Source organism: Mandrillus leucophaeus, unplaced genomic scaffold (assembly GCF_000951045.1).
Source record: "Mandrillus leucophaeus isolate KB7577 unplaced genomic scaffold, Mleu.le_1.0 Scaffold690, whole genome shotgun sequence".
In the NCBI taxonomy this organism is placed as follows: domain Eukaryota; kingdom Metazoa; phylum Chordata; class Mammalia; order Primates; family Cercopithecidae; genus Mandrillus; species Mandrillus leucophaeus.
The window spans coordinates 1,449,542-1,472,678 of NW_012107475.1; positions in this window are offsets into that span (position 1 = coordinate 1,449,542).

Genomic DNA, 23,137 nt, shown 5'->3' on the forward strand with positions numbered 1-23,137 from the left:
CTGAGCATTTTTCATATATCTCTTGGCCATTTGTATGTCTTGTTTTTCTTTTTTTAATTTTTTTTGAGATGGAGTCTCACTCTGTCACCCAGGTTGGAGTGCAGTGGCACCAGGTTGGCTCACTGCAACCTCAGCATCCCGGATTCAAGCAATTCTCATGCCTCAGCCTCCTGAGTAGCTGGGACTACAGGTGCCCACCACCATGCCCAACTAATTTTATTTTTCATTTTTTGTTTTTAGTAGAGACAGGGTTTCACCATTTTGACCAGGCTGCTCTCGAACTCCTGACCTCAGGTAATCTGCCCACCTCAGCCTCCCAAAGTGCTGGGATTACAGGCATGAGCCACCATGCCCAGCCTGTATGTCTCCTTTTAAGTAATGTCAATTGAGATATTTTTGCCCATGTTTTAATCCAGTTATTTGTTTATTTGCTATTGAGTTGTTTGAGTGCCTTATGTATACTGGTTATTAATCCTTTGTCAGATGGATAGTTTAAAAATATTTTCTCCCATTCTGTGGATTGTCTCTTCATTTTGTTGTTTGTTTCCTTTGCTGTGCAGAAGCTGTTTAGCTTAATGCAATCCCATTTATCTATTTTTACTTTTGTTGCCTGTGCTTTTGAGGTCTTACCCAAAAAATATTTGCCCAGACCAATGTCCAGTAGCAATTTCTTAACGTTTTCTTTTGATAGTGTCATAGTTTCAGGTCTTACCTTTAAGTCTTTAACCCATTTTTGCATTGATTTTTATGTATGTTAATAGATGGGGATGCTGAGAAGCCAACTTCTAGCTCTAGGGGAATTGGCCTCTGCTTTCAAAAGATGTTATATTCTTTAAATTGATTGCTATTATATGATGCAGTGTCTCTTGATAGAAAAGGAACCAAAGAGTGGAAGTTGGCATGGCAGTTTCAGTCTAATTGACAATTTTGTGATTACTGTTGCCACAACTTTAAACCCTGGATTAAAGGTCTTGGTTACTAAGAACAAAAAGTAAGGCTTCTACCAATGGACATGGTAAATGTTCCTCTAAGCTTTGGCTATGGCTACCACCTGATCATTTTGTGCTTCTCATAATAGTGGCCAATCAAGCAAAGAAAGAAGTTACCACATTGGCAGGATAATTGACCCTGGTTGTCAAAAGGAGCTAGGATTTCTGTTATAAATGAGGGCAAGAAAGAGGATGGATAGAACTTAGGGTATTCAATGAGATGCTGTTAGTTCTCCCATGCCTGACTGTAGCAGGACGAACCGCAGACAAAACTCCTCAGACACCGGGTTAAAGAAGGAAGAGGCTTTCTTTGGCCGGGAGCATCGGCAGACTTGTGTCTCAAGACCTGAGATCTCCAAAGAAAGAGTTCCTGGCCCTTTTAAGGGCTTACAACTCTAAGGGGTCCACGTAAAAGGATTGTGGTAGATTGAGATCTATAGATAGCACATGTGGTTAGAGTCGGAGTGGAGGTTAATCTTTTAACCTCAGGCCTGGTCAGTGGCACTGGATGGTCTTGCCACTGACTTCATTCCTGTTGTTTTTCAGCTTTTGATTCCTCCTCTTCAGTGATGGGAGACAGTAAGAGAAATGGCCTCTCTCCTCATTCCCCCCTTTGAGATCCTCACTAGTGGGAGTTCTTACTCTCATCTTCACTACACAGTCCTAATTCATGACAAATATACTTATTTTCTACTATATAGCCCCTTTCCTAAAATAGAGAGCCACATCTTATTCTATTTCCATATGCGTCACCGTTGATTGTTGCACAGGCACCAAATTTTAAGATAATTTGTTTGGGGACTCCTTTTTCTTCTGTTCTAGTTATTACTTTACTCATATCAGATTTTCTCTGGTTGCCAGTCCGCAATCTTATTCCAAAAACTATAGTCATAGGGGGCTCAGATGGGTTATAGCACACATCAGGCTGTTCACTTCCTGGACTGCATACCTTGTACTGGGTGGCGTCATACAAACAAGTCCCTTTTAGAGTTCTAGTACATTCACAATAACTATAAAACAAAGACTGTTTTAACTTTTTGCCCTACCTCAGTAACTTGATGTATACATTGGAAATAGTCCTCAGTCTGAGGAAGGTCAGTTGAAGTCCTTACTGTACAAGTCCAAAATTTAAGGAAAATGAGTCCCATGATGGACTTCCTCATGCTTCAGCTGTGGGTGGACCAGTCAGCTTCCAGGTGTGACTGGAACAGGGCTTGTTGTCTTCTTCAAAATAACTTTGCAGGGGTTGTCCAGGCTTGGTCTCGCCTCCCAGGTCTCGGGTGCTGCAGGTTTTACATGACTGTGGTGGATCCAGACTGGATCCTCTAGCAAATACTTGTTACCTCTACATTTGGGCATCTTGGTGAAGTCTACTTGGAGATCTTCAAAGCAGGCTGCCCCATAAGCTTATATGTTGGGCGGGACGATTGGACTTTGCTTAGCATTGTGCTGTGGGCAGGTGACACACTGCTGCACCACTGTTTTGGCAAGGGCTGACAGATGTGAGATGTAGAAGTACCGGTTTAACAACTTTTCAAGTGACTCTTGGCCTAGGTGGGTGGTCTCATGCACACTCAGTACAACTGCAGCTCCTGGCCGTTGTGGCACAGCTGTTCTTCCTTCCAATAACCGGATCCACCCCTCTTCTATCACCTGTCCTCCCTCTGTCTGGAGAAAGTCCTTCTCTTCTTTAGAATAAGTAGGTACAAGGTCAGATGCCTGAGGGAGCAGGGGGACAGTGACTGCCCGGTAAAGGGTGGATGCTGCTGAGTCCGATCGGGAGCTACCCAAGGCAATCAAGGTGAAAGCTCGCTGGTGTCCTCTGCAGTGCATGACTGCCATCTTTTGGGGCTTCCACACTGCCTCTAATAATTGTAGGATCTCTCACTGATACTCTATATCTTTTCCCCAAGAGTTCAACAGGCCTTTTTCTTTATATAATTCCCTATGCACTTGGAGGGTTAAGAAGGCATACCGAGAGTCAGTGTAAATTAAGTTTACAGTCTTACCTTCACTTAGTTCTAAGGCCTGAATTAAAGCAATGAGTTCAGCCTTCTGGGCTGAAGTACCCTGGGGCAATGATTTGGCTTCAGTGACAGCATCCAGGTTTAACACTGCATATCTTGCACACCTCTCTCCTTGTGGGTTGACGAAGCTGCTCCCGTCCTTGTACATCTCCCAGCCTACTGATGTCCAAAGATGGTCTTGGAGGTTGGGCCTGCTAGAATAAACTGAGTCCAACACCTCTACACAGTTATGTTCAACTGGGCTCTCTGATACTGGGAGTAAGGTGGCAGGGTTCAAGGTGTTGCAAACTTCAATGATTATGCAGGGATTTCCACAGAGCAAGCTTTGGTACCTAGTTAGTCTAGCATTTGTTAGGTAATGATGTCCTTTAGTATTCATTAAAGTGACCACAGCATGGGGGGCCTTTATGCTCAGATTTTGACCAAGAGTCAGCTTATCCACTGCTTGTGCTAACAGGGCAGTTGCTGCCAAAGCCCTCAAATATGGGGGCCAACCTTTAGAAACCCCATCTAGTTGTTTAAAGAGGCCACTGGCCTCGGCCAGGGCCCAACGATCTAGGTCAAAACTCCAACCGCCATCTTTTCTCTCTCTGACACATGTAGTGTAAATGACTTTGTCAGGTCAGGCAGCCCCAGGGCTGGGGCTGACATGAGTTTCTCTTTTAATTCATGAAAAGCTCATTGCTGTTGGGACCCCCATTCAAAAGGTTCCTTGTTGCCCCACTTGGTTTCTCCGCACAGGGGCTTGGCCAGTACTGCAAAGTTTGGGATCCATAACCTGCAGAACCCCATGGCTCCTAAGAATTTTCTCACCTTCCTTCTGGTCTTAGGCTCTGATAGGTTGCAAATGACTTGCTTTCTTTATGGTCACAAACTGTGCTCCCCCTGTCAGATAGTAAATCTCAGGCAGCATACCTGCTGTCTGCAGATCTGAGCTTTTTTCTTGTACACCTTATACCCACAGTCCTCCAGGTTCCAGAGCAGGGTATCCATTCACTTGGCGCACCCAACTGCCGTGGGGTGTCCCAGCAGGAGGTCGTCGACGTACTGGCGCAACACGCAGGCTAGGTCTCTGGTGGGAAACTTTTGGAGGTCTCGAGCTAGTGCTTGTCTGAAGACAGTGGGGGAGTTCTTGAACCCTTGGGGAAGCCGAGTCCAAGTGTACTGAGTGGTGACACCTGACCCCGGATCTTCCTACTGAAAGGCAAACAGTTTCTGGCTCTCAGGGGCTAGTTTGATGCTTAATAAAGCATCCTTCAGGTCCAGGCGGGTGAACCAACTGTCCTCAGCTGGCAGCGACCCCAAGAATGTGTACAGGTTAGGTACTGTTGGGTGCAAAGTCCCTGTAGCTTGGCTGACCAAGCGCAAATCCTGTACTGGCCTGTAGTCCTTGGTCCCTGACTTGCAAACAGGCAGGAGGGGAGTGTTCCATGGAGACTGACAAGAGACTATAATTCCAAAGGCCCTCAGGTGCTTGAGATGGACCTGGCTACCTTCAAGAGCTTTTCTGGGGACCGGGCACTGTTTTTGCCTGACCGGCTGGGCCCCAGGCTTAACTTCTATGAGTACAGGGGCCTGGTTGATTGCCAACCCTGGAGGGTTGTCTTCTGCACACACCTTTGGCCACTGCTTAGCCAGAGCTGATCCTATCTCTTGGCCTGGCCGAGTTAAGAAGAGTCTCCATTCCTCCTCCTGAGGAACCATAAGGGCCATGATGACTCCTGTTTCAAGTAGCTTTAGCTGTAAAGAGCTGAGTTTTGTAAAAGAGATGGTGGCTCTTAACTCGCTAAGTAGGTCCCTTCCTAGCAAAGGCAAGGGGCAGTCAGGCATGTATAGGAACTGGTGAATCACTTCATGTCCCCTCACAGTGCAGGTCTAGGGCAAACACAAAGCATGCTTTGCTGAAACCCCTTTGGCTCTGATTATATCAATTGTCTTTTTGGATAAGGGGGTGACGGGGGTGGTTATTACTGAATGTTCAGCACCAGTATTGACAAGAAACTCGATGTCCTTGCCCCCGACTGTCATCCTGACCATGGGCTCTTTGGGGGCACATAAGCTTGGTCCCCCTCAGTCCAGTAACCCTTCTGCCAGATTGAACAGGCCCCTTCATCCTTTTCTGAATCCTCCTGCTCAGAGTCACCTTGTTTCCCTTTCAACTGTGGGCACTTGTCCTTCCAATGTCCTATTTCCTTACAATAAGCACACTGGTTACACTGCAAGCGTGGACAGCCAGACTGGATATTTTTCCTGGGGCCCCCCTTCTCTCACCCCTTCGGGAGTACCCCTCTAATAGCTGCAGCTAGCAGGTCGGCGTTTCACCAGGCTTGGCGTTCGCTCTCTCTGCAATTATCTCTGCGGCTTACTGCATCTCTATTAACAAACACTTCGTTGGCTATCTCCAATAACTGTGAAGTGTTCATGCCTGCAAACCCAGCCTGCTTCTGCAATTTTCTTCTAATGTCTTCTGCGCTTTGACTAACTAAAGCCATGCTAATCATGCACTGATTTTTCAGGGCTATCAGGATCAAAGGGAGTATATATATGATAGGCCTCACAGAGTCTCTCATAGAATTGTGCTGGGCTCTCATCTTTCCCTTGGATGACCTCAGAGACTTTGTTAATATTTGTGGCCTTCCGAGCTCCTTTCTTTAACCCTTCCAGTAGGGCTTCCCTGTACTGGTTTAGCCTTTGCATACCCTGTCTTTCATTTGGGTCCCACTGGGGGTCTGTTCCTGGTAATTGGATCCTCAGTTACTCTTGCAGGTTTTGCTAATCAGCTGGAACATGTTCTTCCAGCCACTTAGTTGCTGCTTGGAGCACTCTTCTCCTTTCATCTGTGTTAAAAAGATACATGAACAACTGGTGACAATCAGCTCAGTTGGGGTTATGAGTCTGGATAATAGTTTGGAGCAAATCAATTATAGCTTGAGGCTTTTTGGTATAGGATGGGGTATTGTTTTTCCAATTAAGGAGACTGACAGAGGTGAAGGGTTGGTACACAAAGGCATGCCTTTCCACCATATGCCCATCCTTGTCTATCTCAGTATACTGTTGCTCTCTCAGGGACATTTTTATCCCAGTTCCAGGCCTCAAACAGGTTGCCAAGGGAGGGGTTTCTCCCAAGGTCTCACATCCTTCCCTTCTACTCTGGGTGGCCTAGGGGTATGTAGGCCTTGTGGAAGCTTGGGCTCAGTGGGCTCACGAGTGGGAGGCCTTCTTCCTTGGTGAAAAGGTGGCGGCCACTGGTGCCATTTCTTGCCATGAATCCTCTGATGTTGGGTCAGACAGGACTTTAGGAGCCTACTCCCCTCGGCGGGTGGAGTGAGATTCTTCCTTGGCTGTCTGTCCCTTTGCCACTAGTACTACTGCTGCCTGTCCTTTTAACTACTGTGGGGGATCTAAAACCAGCTGTAACCAAGTGTCTATGTATGGAAACTGGTCTGGTGTACTGGCTTACCAGTTACCTTGTGCCATACCTTTGAAACAATGGACCTGTCTAGGCTTCCTTCTGATGGCCAACCCATTTCTAATGCCAGCCAGTCTATCCCACACAAAGTTCTAAGTTTTCCTGGTGTCACAGTAACTCCATAGTCTCCATTAAATCCTTTCTTGAAATTTTTCAACATAGTTCCTAGTAGAATTGGCTTACTTTGCGTTCCACCCATCTTCCTCCCGAGACAAAACAACACTCACACCACAAGAAGGAAAGGGTAAAGGGGTCTCTCACTCACCTTGCCCCTCTCAAACTCAAGCACTCACTCACATTCACTTTTCTTTTTGCAAACAAGTCAAACCTAATCAAAATCAATACTGAGACCAAAGTGCCAATAAGGGCACACTGTTGGTGATCAGGCCACACTTCCACTCACATGGAGTGGGCAAGTTCCAAGGACTGGTATCAGTGGAAATCCCCACCCCCGATATTCAACATGGGTTCTTTTCTATTTCCCTAAGCGTCGGCTGGTCTGAGAAATAAAGGGAAAGAGTGCAAGGGAGACAAATTTTAAAGCTGGGTGTTCGGGGAAGGCATCACACGTCCGCAGGTTCTGTGATGCTCCCTGAACCACAAAACCAGCAAGTTTTATTAGCAATTTTCAATAGGGTAGGGAGTGTATGAATAGGGTGTGGGTCACAGAGATCACATGCTTCACAAGGTAATAAAATACCACAAAGCAAATAGAAGCAGGGCGAGATCACAGGACCACAGGACAGGGTGAAATTAAAATTGCTAATGAAGTTTCGGGCACGCATTGTCATTGATAACATCTTATCAGGAGACAGGGTTTGAGAGCAGACAAGCTGTCTGACCAAAATTTATTAGGTGGGAATTTCCTCATCCTAATAAGCCTGGGAGCACTACAGGAGATCGGGACTTATTTCATCCCTTTGGCTTCGACCATAAAAGACAGCCACTCCTAAAGTGGTCATTTCAGAGGCCTATCCTCAGGGACCATTCTCTTTCTTGGGGATGTTCCTTGCTGAGAAAAAGAATGCAGCAATATTTCTCCTATTTGCTTTTGAAAGAAGAGAAATGTGGCTCTGTTCCGCCCGGCTCACCAGCAATCAGAGTTTAAGGTTATCTCTCTTGTTCCCTGAACATTGCTGTTATCCTGTTCTTTTTTTAAGGTGCCCAGATTTCATATTGTTCAAGCACACATGCTCTACAAACAATTTGTGCAATTAATGCAATCATCACAGGGTCCTGAGGCAACGTATATCCTCCTCAGCTTATGAAGATGACGGGATTAAGAGATTAAAGACAGGCATAGGAAATCACAAGGGTATTGACTGGGGAAGTGATAAGTGTCCATGAAATCTTCACAATTTATATTCAGAGATTGCAGTAAAGATAGGCATAAGAAATTATAAAAGTATCAATTTGGGGAACTAATAAATGCCCATGAAATCTTCACAATTTATGTTCTTCTGCCGTGCCTTCAGCTGGTCCTTTCATTCAGAGTCCCTGACTTCCTGCAACAGACCGGTCCTACCGTACCAGATGTCTGGATTCCAAGTGCCGGTTCCTTCCCGGTGTTCAGCCACTGTGATGATCCTCTGTGGGGACCTGCCGTGCACTGCTCTGATGAGGCATTCCACCAGGGAAAATGCCTACCAGAAGCACTCTCAAGCTCTGCATCATTCAAGCTGTCCGGAGTCCCCCACAGGGATGCTCCACAAGGCTGGCTTCAGCCACCTAAGGGGCTGCCTTGACCGTCCGTTAATCACCTCAGTTCCCAGTCAGGGAACCAAGAAATGGAGCAGGATGAGCTGCAGACAAAACCCCTCAGACACCAGGTTAAAGAAGGAAGAGGCTTTCTTTGACTGGGAGCATTGGCAGACTTGCATCTCAAGAACCGAGGTCTCCAAAGAAAGAGTTCCTGGCCCTTTTAAGGGCTTACAACTCTAAGGGGTCCATATGAAAGAGTCATGATAGATTAAGATCTATAGATAGCACATGTGGTTAGAGTTGGGGTGGGGGTTAATCTTTTAACCTCAGGCCTGGTCAGTGGCCCTGGCTGGTCTTGCCACTGACTTCATTCCTGTTGTTTTTCAGCTTTTAATTCCTCCTTCTCTTCAGAGACAGTAGACAGTAAGAGAAATGGGCTTTCTCCTTATGATGATAACTAAATGGGCACTACAGCAGCCATATCTGACAAGAGTACTGTAACTAGGCACTCAGATCCTTCAAGAATGAGAGTCTGAGTCACCCTATCAGGAAAGCAACCTAGAGAAGCTGAATCACTAGTTGAGGATTCTTTTGGGAAAAAACTAGCATGGGGATGAAAAAAGGAGACAATGCATACCAGTTATGGCCTCAGGATCAACCGAAACTGTGAGCGCCGTAGTTTATTCCACCAATATTCCTAATCTAATTTTACAAAAGAAATTGTGAATCAGTGATGGGATGGAATGACCTTCATACAAGTTATGAGTAAATCTGAGTCATGCAAGGGGAGGAAGTAGCAAGACATGCAAGTGCCCTACCTGTGGAATCAGTGTATTTACTATTTTCCTGTACCCTGACACCTCTTCTGACTGATAGAACTTGTGACTCTGAGTGCTCCCTCTGATCAACAGGTCCTTCTCTGTCTGTTCTAAAGGCAGGCTAGAATTAATCCCCACCCTCCATGCGCCCTGCCTCCCCGCACCACACACACACATGCTTTCAACCAACACTTAATAGGGGTTGCTATTTAAATACCATAGCTTCCTCATCTTGGAATGGAATAACTTGGTGATGTATCTTCTATACCTTCTCCCAAGTTCTCTAGCAAAATCAATCTCCAGTTGCCCATGGCGATAATTCATAATACATATATTATTAACTTTGTTCCTTTTTCTGTTCCACTTTTCTGTTCAAACACTGGTGTTTCTTGGAATCACCTTCCAAGTCAACTACTTATACTGAAATATTTGAATTAGAATTTGTTTCTGGGGAACCCACACAAAGACAGCAAGTGACTTGTTAGTTAAATGCCAGTGGTAGTGCAGATATTTAATTCCAGATTTTCTAAGTCTTATACCAGTTTTCTTTTTACTATTGCATTCTGGAACTGTTCTGTATACACTAGACTTAAGATTGATATTAACTCTAGACATTTATGTAGAAAGACTACATTAAACACATCAGAAAGGTAGAAATAGAGTCAGAAAATATCCCTTCCAGCCCTTTTTTATGCAGAAGGATGGTTGAATAATGTGGACTTGAACTTTTTCAGAAGAAAGAATAAGTATTGACCATATTCATATATGCTTTCTCACTCTTGTGCCCCCTTCAAAGGAGTGAGGATTCTATCCTGCATGGATAGGTCAGTTCACGGGCCTTCTTTTTTTTTTGTTTACAGTTTGGGTGATGTGCTGATTCTTGTGAGAGCAATATATTACACTATACCTCTTTCCTCTGCACAGTGGGGTGTCTCAAAAATATAGGAGGGCATGGTATGGATGGAGTGATGGCATAAGCATGCAGGAAAGAAAATAGAAAAGCACTGTGTAGCAAAGGTTGGTGCACTGATGAACTAAAGAAGGAGTGCCTTTAGCCATTGACATGACAGAGAGAACATATGGCAAGTGAGAAGAGCCATGTGGGTTGAGTTTTTGTAAGGATCTCCATCTGTATAGCGAATATGAGTGGCAGTGATAGCTAAAGAGGATTTTAAAGATATTTTACTATGTCTTGTGGGCTTTCTAAAGAGTTGAGTGCAGATTTGAAGTAAATTGTATTTAATTGTGTTTGTTTTACTGTTTCTTTGATTGTGCTACCATGCCTGGCTGGATCACAGCAGACCCCTATAATTTTCAGATTAGAAGTAATTACATATGCTAGAGCCATTATAAGTTTAAATACAGTTACTGCTAAATTTAGCTTGTAGATCTTCTTTTACCTGCATTAGAGGCTTGTATTTCTGATGAGGCAGCATGATGGCTCCTGGGATAAGAAGTAAAGGAAGAACAAAGAGTAAGGACAGCAACACAGATTTAACTTAGAGAAGAAATCTAGAGAAAAGAGCCAGAACTCCTAAAATAATTTTTAGTGCTTCAATCTTTCAATTGAAGGCTAATGACTCAGAAAGGTGAGGTGTTGAAGGAGTCAAGGGAAAGCAACAGAATAGTATGTGCTCAGGCTATTGTGATCCTAGTGGAGAAGGAAAGACTCTTTCTGGGAGAGCCACAGTGGGCGAAGTTTACCTGACATGACCTCTCAGTGGTATTCCCGAGCTGAGACCAAGCCCACTGTCCATGTCTAGGCCAAATGCAAATGTGGACTTTGAAAAAGAGGGACAATACTAAGAAACTGAGTTAGTGTGGAGAAGAGAAACAGAAGAAGAAAGAAAAGAAAAGAAAACTAAGCCTGTTGGTTTAGATATTTTGTGTTTTTTTAAGGATTAACTTAAGGAGGAGCTTAAGAGTAGCCATGAAAGAACTTGTTTAGTCTCTAAAAGAATAGGAGGGCTGCTGGTGATGCCTTCAAGGGGAGAATCACAGTGAAGATTTGTCACAGGAGGCTGAAAAGAGTTGTTCAGCCAGGGAACATAGATTAGAAATTCAGTTGGATTGAACACAAGAGACATATTTGAGATAATTAAATTCCTTCTTAATAATAAATTTGCTGTAAGCTTCATACTGGGCAAAAAGAAGTAGACTCAACTTTGGAGAATACATGATATGAAAAAGGAGGCCAAGACTCTTGAGATTATTTTAGTAATTCTTCTGAGTATGCCAAAACTAAAGAATATCAGAAAAAAAAGCAAAGGTCAGAAAAAGGAGTGGCTAATAGATATTGTGACTTTGATAGTGGTAAAAATAAAGAAGCTATATTAGAAGTGGAAATATAGGATAGGAGAAAAACTTAATTGGGAAACAAAGTGAGACAGAATGACAGTAGGACAAGAAGGAATTCAAAGGAGATCTTGAGAGAATGACTAACGCAAATATGTTTAACAAAACTGCAGCAGAACATACTATGGAGTAGGACAGCATTGAATTCTGATTGGCAGGAGATACTTGAAGAGACAGCTGAGGAAACTAGAGTCCTCTTGGAAGTTGGAGGGCAAGATAAAAAGTTACTGGTTAGTAAAATCTGGGAAAAGAAAGATGGTAAAGGGAGAAAGCAAAGTAAGATTTTAGTCCTCTTAAAATATTGGAGAAGATCCATAGCAGAAATGCTTTGGACAGTCGGCCCTAGAGAGCAGGGAAAGCCGACTGCCGAGGCCCACAATCTACATACACGAGCAGAGGATACCCAGAGGGTGGCATTATTTCCAGCATATCATTGTGTGGTCTGTTTTATATTAGCCCCCAGGAAGGTTGTGTAAGGCTTATCGGATTTAAGCAAAATAAACAAAAGTTTGCAAACCTGCTCACCAAGTGAGGTGACAATAGGAGAATCAGAAGATTAACATAAAGGGAAAGATATATTTGCTAGATCCTACACCAAAACATTATGCGTTAGCAATTTGTTTCTTTAAAACATTACATAGTAATGTTCCCAAATACTGTTTCTTGGGCTGTTTAAGAGTTAAGAGCATGGGAATGGAAGAGGAAGAAAAATAGAGGAGTAAATAAGATATGTTAAGTTCTAACTTCAAATATAAAGAGATATTTTCTATCAAAAGCATATTTTAAATTTTATTTATTGCCATAGCGTATTGCAAACATAAAGATTCTGATTATTCTTAAAAGTTGCGGATTTAAATATTTAAATTAGAAAGACAGAGTTATGCATTTTGAAGGCACTTTGGATTAACACATGTTCAAATAATGGACATGTAGTTAACACATTTTCAAATATCTTTATATTTTACTCTTTTCTTGGAAAGTCCCTAAGGATTGACTATTGGGGCCATGTATTCTTTATATTTATGGCAGCATCTGACGTAGAGATAAGTGTATATTTTGGGATGCATTTCATAGATAGAAATAATAGGCAGGGCTTACCTAAATTAAATTTAAGGAGATAAAAAGAAACGAGAAGAGTCAATGGTAAGGCTATGATTGTAATTTAGTCTAACAGGAAAGATGATGGTGCCATTTAATGAGATGGGAAGATTTTAAGAGGAACTGAGGGGTTTATATTAAGAGAGTTATTTAGAACATGTCAAGTATGAGATGCCTATTGGAGATCTAGGTAGAGATATAAAGCAGAAACTGGATATACAGGAGTGGAGCTTTGTGACAGGGATAAAATTTTGGAGGTCAATTCAAAAGCAGCAATTCTATCCATGGAACTGGAAGAGATTACACACAGAGAGATTACTTATAGAAAGATGAAAGCAAACGTCTCAGAACAGAGCCCTTAGGCTCCCTGATCTTGTTACCAACTGAATGTATTCCCCCTCCCCACCAAATTCATATGTTGAAATCTTAACTCCCAGTGTGATGGGATTAGAAGGTGGGACCATTGGGAGGTAATTAGGTCATGAAGGTGGATATCTCATGAATGGCATTAGTGCCTTTATCAAAGGGACCCCAGAGAGTCTCTTACCTTCTTCCAACCATATGAGTATATAAGGAGAAGACAGAATAGGGTCCTCACCAGAAGCTGACCATGTTGATACCCTGATCGCATACTCTAGCCTCCAGAACTCTGAGAAATAAATTTCTGTTATACACAAATCACCCTGTCCATGGCATTCTGTTTCAGCAGTCCAAATTAAGAAAAATATTAATAAGTCAGAGAGGAGGATAATCTAGCAAAGGAGATGGAGGATAGAAGAAAAGGAAAATGAGCACTGTGTGACACCATGGAAGTGAAGGGAAAAATACTTCAGAAAAAGTGAGTGCTCTGTTAATGCTTCTGAGAGGCCAAGGCAGAGAAAACCAATGAAGTAGATATGGACTTAACAAAAATGATAGTTTTTTGATTATTATAGATGGAGTCATTTTGATTCAAAAGTGAAGGAAGCTTGAGTGTGAATGGAAAGTAAGGAAGTGAAGAACATGAGAACATTTATTTCTATTGTTTCAGTTTTCCTTGAAGGGCATGAGAGATGAAATAGTAACTGAGGGATTTGGAACCTAGGAAGGTTTATATTTTAAAGAGAGTAGATCTTAGAACCTGTCATTAGCAGATAGAAATGGCATGGTAGAGAAGAAGGAATAAATAATGCAAGAGAGACAGGAATGACTGTGGAATGAAAGCCCCAGAGAAGGTGAGTGGAAACAGGATCTGGAGCATGAGTGAAAAGTTGGCAGGACATGCTTTCCACTAATGAAAAAAGGGAAGGCAGAGAATGAGGGTTAGGATACAGTAAAGTCCACCAATTTGGTGGTTGGCAGACAAAGGAGTTCCTATCTGGGCAAAGAAGGAGGAAGCTGTGTGTGACAAATCTATTTGTTCAGGAGCAGAGCAAATATTATTCTTTTGATGACACTAGCTAAGAGATATATCAGTTTCTCACTGATGAAGAGGTAAACTAGAACTGCCATTCACACCATATAATAAAACTTATGTAGTTTTCTTTACATAGAGTAGATTCAGTCATTGCTAACAAATCCTTTTATCATTGCCAGAAAATCTCCCAAGGAAGAATTCCTCCAGGGGTTATTAAAAATAGATCTAAGGATTTGAAGGACCCCATCTTTCTACCAGGTCACAGTTATGGTTCCCTTCATGGAAGGCCAAGGAATCTGGATTGCCTCAAGAAGCTCTTGCATTTGAAATAATATTAATAATAAACCAGGTGTGGTGGCTCACACCTGTAATCCCAGCACTTTGGGAGGCTGAAGTGTGTGGATTACTTGAGGTCAGGAATTCGAGACCAGCCTGATCAACATGGTGAAACCCCATCTCTACTAAAACTACAAAATTAGCCTAGTGTGGTGGCACATGCCTGTAATCCAGCTACTTGGGAGGTTGAGGCAGGAGAATCACTTGAACCTGGGAGGCAGAGGTTGCAGTGAGTGGAGATCATGCCATTACACTCCAGCCTGGGCAACAAGAGTGAAACTCCATCTTAAATAATAATAATAATAAGAAGAAGAAGAAGAAGAAGAAGAAGAATGAGGAGGAGGAGGAGGAAAACAGCTGGACAATTACTGAAGACCTACTTTATGCCTATGCTGTACTGGGTGCTATACATTAATTACCTGTGCCGTCCTTATAACAGAGCTCTGAGGTAGAGATATTACCTTCTTTGCACATTTGAGGAAATGCAGGTTTAGAGAAGGAAGTGACTTGTCCACAAGTATAGTCATGTGCCTCATAACAACAGTTTGGTCAATGACCTACCACATATGTAATAGTGGTACCATAAGATTATAATGTATCTGAACAATTACCTTTAGCCATTGTAACAATACAGCGCAACACTTACTAATGTGTTCATGGTGATGCTGGTAAACAATCCTACTGCACTGCCAGTACTATAAAAGTCTAGCACATAACATTATGTATAGTACATAATTCTTGATGATAATGATAAGTGACTATGTTATTGGTTTATGGGTTTACTATACTGTGCTTTTTATCATTGTTTTAGAGTGTACTCCTACTTACAGAAAGAGTTAAGTGTAAAACAGCCGAGGCAGATCCTTCAAGAGGTATTCTAGGAGAAAGCAGTATTATCATAGGAGATGGCAGCTCTATGTGTGTTACTGCCCCTGAAGATCTTGAAGTGGGACAAGATATAAAGGTGAAAAACAGTGGTATTGATTATCCTGACCCAGTATATGTCCAGGTGAATGTGTGTGTTGTATCTTAGTTTTTAATAAAACAGTTTAAAAAGTTAAAAAATAAAAAGTAGAAAAGAGCTTATAGAATAAGAATATAAAGAAAGAAAATATTTTTGTACCTCTGTACAATGTGTTTGTATTATAAGATACCAGGTATTTGCATACAAGGTATATAAGGTATTTACAAGACCCAAAAAGTTTTAAAAATTAAAAAGACAAACTTAAGGTTAATTTATTATTGAAGAAAAAAGTTATTATAAATTTAGTGTAGCTTAAGTGTCCAGTGTTTGTAAAGTTTACAGTAGTATGTGGTAATGTCCTAGGCCTTCACATTCACTCACCAATTACTCACTGATTCATCCAAAGCAACTTTCAGTCCTCCAAGCTTCACTCATGGTAAGTGCTCCATACAGGTGTACCGCAGTTTATCTTTTATACCACATTTGTACTCTACCTTTCAATGTTCAGATACACAAATGCTTATAATAATTGTGTTCCAATTACCTAAGGTATTCAGTACAGTCACATGATATAACAGGATTGCAGTGTAGGAGCACACCATATAGCTTAGGTGTGTAGTAGGCGATACCATCTAGGTCACTGTAAGTACACTCTATGATGTTTGCACAATGACAGAATCACCTCACGGCAAATTTTTCTCCATCATTAAGTGATGCATAATTGTATATAGTTAGAGTTTGAACTTAGACCAGTATGATTCCAAAGGCAGCTCTGTGTGTGTGTGTGTGTGTGTGTGTGCGTGCGCACGCGCGCACACATGTGCATATGCTCAAGAACTGTTGGGTAGTTTATCAAATGTTGCCAGGTTTAAAATGTACAGAGCAGGATATTGATAAATTTTATACTCTGATTTCTCTAGAGTTCGGACCAAAAACAAGACAGAAATCAGTAAAAATAAAGTACAAGTGAAAGTCAGAATAAGAACAATAAGTAACATAATATTGCAGAATTTAGAACTGGAAACTGGGGGAAAAAGTTTGATTCTACTTTAGTGCAAGAAACAGATTGAATACAGCAGGAAAATAGCTAGCTTGCTAGACATACATATAATATAAATTTAGATATAGATATAGATATTGTTACTGGTTCTTAGAATTATAAAATTTCCAGCACTAGATGCAAGCTCACAAAACATTCCAACCAGTCTTCCCATTTACAAGTGAAAAAAAGGAGGCTTGTAGAGGAGCAGCAGTTTGCCCAAGGTTAGAGGAAGAATTAATGTACCAATATTAACCAAAGACTTCTTTCCTGTTTAATGCTTCCCCACTGTATCATGGGACCTCTGGTAAGCCTAGATAGAAAAAAAGCATGAGAGAAAATTAAAATATAAATAACTAAGAGAACAAGAGAAAAAAATATGATAAATATGGGGGAAAAGAGAATTAAAAACAAAAAAGTGAGTACAATTTACATATACTAAAACATTCTAGAAAAGCATGTTGAATGATTTAAGAGAACTGTGGTCAGATTTAGATAAGTGTGATGAAGAAGAGAAGAATTGAAGAAAATTCTATGAAATGAGTTGAGATATCATTAAAGAAACAGGAATTAGGAAAAGAGTGCCAAATAGCAGGCGGAAGTCAAAGCAGGGAGGAAGAACCCAAAACTTGGAAAGAAAAGTTACATATACTATGGTGGGTCTGAGAGACATAAAGCTGAATTCAAGACATTTGAAAATGTTCTCATCAACCTCTGACAATAGTATTAAATGATGTATGGGAAAGTGTCAAATGACTGCAATATTGCAATAATGTGCTAGTCATGTTTTTAAAAGAGTATGGGAAAAGAGAGGCCCTTGACATGGGTAAACAGTTTCAAGTTGCTGTTTTCCCCTAGTAGTCCTGCTGCAGCTCTTCTCATGAATAGTTACTGGTTGACACTTGCAGGGCAGTGGTTTGCCACAAATCAGAAGGAAATGGCCAGTGAACTCGAAATTACAAAATATGCTATGAGGAAGGTAGAGAGAATAGTTTAGACGGACAGTGATTTTCTCTTCAGGAACATGCTGGGATATATAAGCACAATGCATCCAAATGAACCTAGGATGCCCATACTCAGTGGAGGTGGGAAAAGATAAAATGACAGATGGAATGAAACAACATATCTTTATTATGTAAGTTATCCTGTGTTCTTCTTCATAAGGAAATGTGACAAATCTATACCAAGTTAAGAGTACAATTGGGGGCTTCCAAATTAAAAAGAAGTATATGGGCCTTGCTTGTTAAATGATATTGTCTGAGCCATAACAGGATGCTGGAAGACACAGGACAAATTATAGCAGTAGGGATAGTATTAAAGATGAAAATTTGCAGAAGAGTAGACAACAAATCTTTAAAAAGATATTTTTATAGTATTTTGTATGACTTACAACACTTATTCTCTATAATGTGTTTTGTCATTGTAATGTGGTGTGGTAAAACTTTGAACTATTGGTTTGTAGCATGCATAATTACAGATTTTTTTTTTTATTTGAAGAAAAACCTAAAAAGTATGCCATTAATGGCAATGCACTTTATAACATGCCAAGTATTTCTCTCTGTAATAAAATGTGCTAATTTTAAAAGTCATAAAATTGAATTGATGGACTTGAAGCTAGACAGGATACATTCAAAGATTTTATTTCTAAGGAAGGTAAATAAAACAAGGAAAATAAAAACATGAATATAGTATATATCTTTCATATTTGCAATAATGATAAGTAAGTTATTGAAATATGTTTTTAATTGTATTGCATTTTCTGCCATTTCAATAAAAATTCTTTCGTTAGGGAATTAAAACTTGTGTTTTGTTTTGTTACAGTATAGTCTAATTAAGATTTTTTCCCATATTCTAGGAATATTTAAATTTTTATCGTGATTGTATAAGGACTCATAATTTTTATATTCTAGTTCCAAGCTAACCACAAATTACAGATAGTAGGATATTCCAAGGGAATTATTTTTAAAATCTGATCTGTACTACCACAATCTAAAACACTTTTATTCTTTGCTTTTCATTCACTCTCTACAAGATAAAAGTATTGTGAAGAACACTCAGCATCGTTCCTACTCCATCTTATCTTGTCCCCTGTTTTGCTGGGGCCAGAATCCTGGTCACTGAATTCTCTGGAGTCCCTTGCTCATATAGTTTTAGTTTCTACCAAGAGACATTTGATGAAATTTGGAAGTTGTAAGGAGAGTGGGGAATGTTATTCGTCCTCCAGTAGTGGTAGATAGTTGTGTGAGCCTCAGAAAACATGACTTAAAACAAACAAACAAACAAACAAAAAACAATGTACCCTGTAAAATGCATTATTATTAAGTTTACGGCTTGATGAATATTTACATATGCATATGTCTGTGTGACCAACACCCTGATAAAGAAACGGAACATTTTCAGCATCCCAGAAGTTTTCTTCATGTGATTTGTCAATCAATACCTACCTGAGATAACCACAATTCTGATTTCTAACAGATTAGCTTTGCCTGCCTTTGGAATTCATATAAATTGTCTCACACAGTTACATATGGTTTTTGTTTGGCTTCTTTTACTCAGTATGTTGTCTGTAAGACTTATCCATGTTGCTGTATGTGGCAGTATTTCATTTTTTAGTTCTTGTATAGTAGTCCATTATATGACCATGCCATACTTTATTATCTATTGTAGTCTTAATGGACATTTGTATTGTTACAAGTTTTTGGCTCTTAAAAGTAAAGCTGATACAAACATTTACAAATATATGTCTTTAATGGTCATATGTGAAGACGAGAAACTTGCATCAGCCTCCAACTGGGCCTCTTTAGAAAGCTCCCTCAGGAATTATCTCCTTGGTGTTGTAGGTAGCCTTGGGCATTGCAAATGGTTTCCTGCAGTACCTAACATCAGAAGATTTTCCTGAAATGGCAAACTTAAGAGGTAGAAGGAGCCTTCCCTGTTATTTTTCCCCCTTCCAACATATTTGCAAGCCTATAATTCCCTTTATTCAATTCCATTCTGCTTGAAATACCTAAAATGATTTCTCTGATACCAAAAGTGTTTCTAGGATATAGAATGTCAAAGACAAAGACCTGAAATTATCTTATCTATGGTTGCCACAGAAGGTACAGAATTCCCAGTCACATTTGAATTTCAGATAAACAAAGAATAATATTTTATTATATCTATGGTTCATGCAATATTTGTATTTCTATTTGCTAAACTTGTGAACTCTATTCAGACATGGTTAAGACAAAGGAAATGATGATGCTTTTCCCCTACATTCCAATATCTGCAGATATGTCAGATATCTGCTAGCTTTTGGAAGGTGGGGAAAATGCCATCATAGTAATGCAGCCTGTGGTTGCCAGGAATAAAGCTATATGCAATGAAGGCAGGGCTTTGGGAGATCAAGTAACAGTTTGCTAATTATGTCAAGTCTCAAATTTTAATGTGATTGATATAATTTTGAATGATAATTTTGCTCAGAGGATAATATTACAAAGACAATTTACATTATTTTTTCTCTGTTTCATATGACAGCAAATACAATCTAAAATAAGTTGCCCAAAGATTAGGTTTAATCGCATACTTATCTAAAAAGTGCTGGGACACTTCGTAGGTTCTGGATAGTAGCCCTTTGTCAGATGAGTAGATTGCAAAAATTTTCTCCTATTCTGTAGGTTGCCTGTTCACTCTGATGGTAGTTTCTTTTGCTGTGCAGAAGCTCTTTAGTTAAATTAGATCCCATTTGTCTATTTTGGCTTTTGTTACCATTGCTTCTGGTGTTTTAGTCATGAAATCCTTGCCCATGCCTATGTCCTGAATTGTATTGCCTAGGTTTTCTTCTAGGGTTTTTATGGTTTTAGGTCGAACATTTAAGTTCTAATCCATCTTGAATTATTTTTTGTACAAGGTGTAAGGAAGGGATCCAATTTCAGCTTTCTACTTATGGCTAGCCAGTTTTCCAAGCATCATTTATTAAATAAGGAATCCTTTCCCCATTTCTTGTTTTTGTCAGGTTTGTCAAAGATCAGATGATTGTAGATGTGTGGTATTATTTCTTAGGGCTCTGTTCTGTTCCACTGGTCTATATCTCTGTTTTGGTAGCAGTACCATGGTATTTTGGTTACTGTAGCCTTGTAGTATAGTTTGAAGTTAGGTAGCGTGATGCCTCCAGCTTTGTTCTTTAATGCCTCCAGCTTTGTTCTTTTGACTTAGGATTGTCTTGGCAATGCAGGCTCTTTTTTCGTTCCATATGAACTTTAAAGTAGCTTTTTTTCCAATTCTGTTTAGAAAGTCATTGGTAGCTTAATGGGGATGGCATTGAATCTATAAATTACCTTGGTCTGTATGGCCATTTTCACGATATTGGTTCTTCCTTTCCATGAGCATGGAAAAAAAAAACAACTCCGTCAAAAAGTGGGCAAAAGATATGAACAGACAATTCTCAAAAGAAGACATTTATGCAGCCAACAGACACATGAAAAAATGCTCATCATCACTAGCCATCAGAGAAATGCAAATCAAAACCACAATCAGACACCATCTCACACCAGTTAGAATGGCAATCATTAAAAAGTCAGGAAACAACAGGTGCTGGAGAGGATGTGGAGAAATAGGAACACTTTCACACTGTTGGTGGGACTGTAAACTAGTTCAACCATTATGGAAAACAGTGTGGTGATTCCTCAAGGATCTCGAACTAGAAATACCATTTGACCCAGCCATCCTATTACTGGGTACATACCCAAAGGATTATAAACCATGCTGCTATAAAGACACATGCACACGTATGTTTATTGTGGCACTATTCACAATAGCAAAGACTTGGAATCAACCCAAATGTCCATCAATGATAGACTGGATTAGAAGATGTGGCACATATATACCATAGAATACTATGCAGCCATAAAAAAGGATGAGTTCATGTCCTTTGTAGGGACATGGATGCAGCTGGAAACCATCATTCTCAGCAAACTATCACAAGAACAGAAAACCAAACACCGCATGTTCTCACTCATAGGTGGGAATTGAACAATGAGAACACTTGGACACAGGAAGGGGAACATCACACACCGGGACCTATTGTAGGGTGGGGGGAGGGGGGAGGGATAGCATTAGGAGATATGCCTAATGTTAATGACAATTTAATGGGTGCAGCACACCAACATGGCACATGTATACATATGTAACAAACCTGCATGTTGTCCACATGTATCCTAGAACTTAAAGTATAAAAAAAAAAAAGTGCTGGGGTATATCTGACTTCCAGCCTAGCTATATTCAATGTGCTACCAAGACCCTGGTCATTTCTTGTCTCAGCTTGTTTTATGTTTTTGTTTTTTATTTTCACTTAGGATAATTATTTTAAAATTTATCCAAGTCGTTTTGTATATTAACAATTAATTCTTATTTATTGGTGAATATTATTTCATTGTATGGATACAACACAACTTGTTTATCCATTTACCAGTTGGTTCATGCTTCAGTGGTACCCATTTTTGTCTATTGCAAAAAATGCTACTATAGGCCCTCATATACAAGATTTTGTATAGATATATACTTTCATTTCTCTTAGGAAATTACATGCGATATAGATATATTTTTAACTTCTTAATTAAGTTCCAAACTGTTTCTCAAAATGGTTGTATTATTTCACATTTTCACCAGTAGTGTATGTGAGTTCTAGTTCCCCTGTCCCATCACTAATATTTGGTGTGGTAAATATTTTTAATTTTAATCATTTTAGTAGGTTTATAGTATTATCTCATTGTAATTATCTTGATTATATTTTTTATGACTATTTACCATTAGTATGTCCTCTTTGGTAAAATAACTGTCCAAATTTTTAATCCATTTTTGAAAAAATAGAGTTGTTTTCTTATTATTCAGTTTAAGATGTCTTATATATTATAAATACCAATCCTTTATCAGATATATGATTTTTAATTATTTTCTTTGGTCTGTGGTTTGTTTTTGAATTCTTATAACAGAGTCTTTCAAAAAATACATGTTTTTAATTTTGCAAAGGTTCATATATTTTTTGATGGACTAGACTTTTGATGTTTTATCTTGTCTTTTGTCTAATCTAAGGATACAAAAGTATTTTCTTTTGTTTTATTCTAGAGATTTATGTTTAATGTATTATATCCAGGTCTATAATCCACTTTAAGCTAACTTCTATATATGGTGCAAATTATGGATAAAAGCTCAGTTTTTTGCATATGGATATTCAATAGTTTCAGCACCATTTGTTGTAAAGACTATCCTTTCTCTAAGGACATGCCTTTGAACCTTTGTTCAATACCAATTATCTATATATATATTCGAGTCTATTTCTGAACTCTCTATTCTGTTCCATTCTTCTTTTTCTCTATCTTTATACCAAATCACACTGTTTTGATTATTGTAGATTTAAGTATTCAAAGTAGGGAGTGTTAGTCATCCAACATTTTTTTCTAAATCAAAGTTGTTTTGCTTATTGTACATCCTTTGTATTTCTTTTTCTTTTTCTTTTTTTTTTTCTTTTCTTTTCTTTTTTAATACTTTAAGTTCTAGGGTACATATGCATAGCGTGCTGGTTTGTTACATATGTATACTTGTGCCATGTTGGTGTGCTGCACCCATCAACTCATCAGCACCCATCAACTCGTGCTTTACATTAGGTATAACTCCCAATGCAATCCCTCCCCCCTCCTCCCTCCCCATAATAGGCCCTGGTGTGTGATGTTCCCCTTCCTGAGTCCAAGTGATCTCATTGTTTAGTTCCCATCTATGAGTGAGAACATGCAATGTTTGGTTTTCTGTTCTTGCAATAGTTTGCTAAGAATGATGGTTTCCAGCTGCATCCATGTCCCCACAAAGGACACAAACTCATCCTTTTTTATGGCTGCATAGTATTCCATAGTGTATATGTGCCACATTTTCTTAATCCAGTCTGTCACTGGTGGACATTCGGGTTGATTC